The following is a 1,220-nucleotide window of genomic DNA, read 5'->3' on the forward strand; positions in this document are numbered from 1 at the left end:
GTTTTCAGCATTATTATCATCAACATCATCTGCATCATTTTCATCACCATCATCGTCAGCAACAGCAGTAGTGGCAACATCCATACTATCACATTAATAATAAAATGCAGTGGTAGCAGAGCTAAAACTATTTTTCAGGGAACTCTATACCCTGAACTCTTTGCCCTGGGGAGGACCTCTTGATCGTCTAATTTTTTAGACTCTAATAGCCTGAAGGCATGAGCAGAGCCTTTTTAAAGGTTTTCAGAAATATTGCTATAAGCTATATTTTCCCCTAGCATAACAATCTTAAAGCAAGAACCCATTTTAATTTTTAAAAATGTTTTTGATTGATCTTTTTGTATTTCCTGAGCGTGATGATTGGGTGTTCATGCACATGTGTGAGATGTGCTACTCTCGAACCTTACGATGTCGGCACATTACCGGTCTGAACTGAGAAGAAAAAAAAAGTTTTTGATGTTTGTTTTTCATTGAAATATACTTCTCCAATATGACACTGATACAAAATTGAACTATCTAAATCATGATATATAAGTATCGCAGAGGCTATCCCTTTAACAATATCTATTACTTCCTTTGCTAATAATTTACTTAAAAAACATTTTGGTAATTGTGTTTTAGCAGGCCGCTTATTCGGGGAAAAATGTGTCTGACAGTTTCATAGACAATTCAGCTCTTTATTTGCTTTTAAAATAAATTTATTTTAAGTTAATATATTGATATTCTTGGTTTTACGTTGATGCATTAAGCCTTTTTGTTAATATGAATTAGCTTCTTTATTTTCAATCCACTCTGTGATACTGAAGAGATCAAGATCCTAAGCCATCAGGACCAAACTTATGATAATCGTGAATCCATGAAGGTAAATATAACCTTATGGTTTGATCTATTTGGGTAACCACTGAGCATTCTCAATAACATTTTCACCAGAAACATTCCCAGTATGGACTTCCAAGGTGAAACTGAGTAAACTTACAAGATTTGATTTTCAATCCAATTTATTATGCTCTCTTTATAAAATAAACCATAGATATTTGAAATAGTCATTTGTAGAATTTTGAAAGCTAAAATAATATGTAAATAAGTATTATAAGACGAGATCAATTCCACAAATATGTCTTATAAAAGTACCATATGAATTCATGTAATATTCAAGATGAAAACATCATATGTAACCTAAAATTGTTCATATTTTAAAAATGTATATCTAGCCAGTGTGA

The 1,220-nt window shown here is 31.6% G+C and overlaps 1 non-coding gene across 1 annotated transcript; it reads left to right on the forward strand.

Annotated features, from left to right (window-relative positions):
• The first annotated feature begins 332 nt into the window (after nt 1–332).
• LOC112427755 (small nucleolar RNA U13) lies at nt 333–433 on the forward strand. The gene has a single exon (XR_003019485.2). It is a non-coding gene; the product is annotated as a small nucleolar RNA U13 (small nucleolar RNA).
• The last annotated feature ends 787 nt before the right edge of the window (nt 434–1,220 follow it).

Source organism: Macaca nemestrina, chromosome 3 (genome assembly GCF_043159975.1).
Source record: "Macaca nemestrina isolate mMacNem1 chromosome 3, mMacNem.hap1, whole genome shotgun sequence".
NCBI lineage: Eukaryota > Metazoa > Chordata > Mammalia > Primates > Cercopithecidae > Macaca > Macaca nemestrina.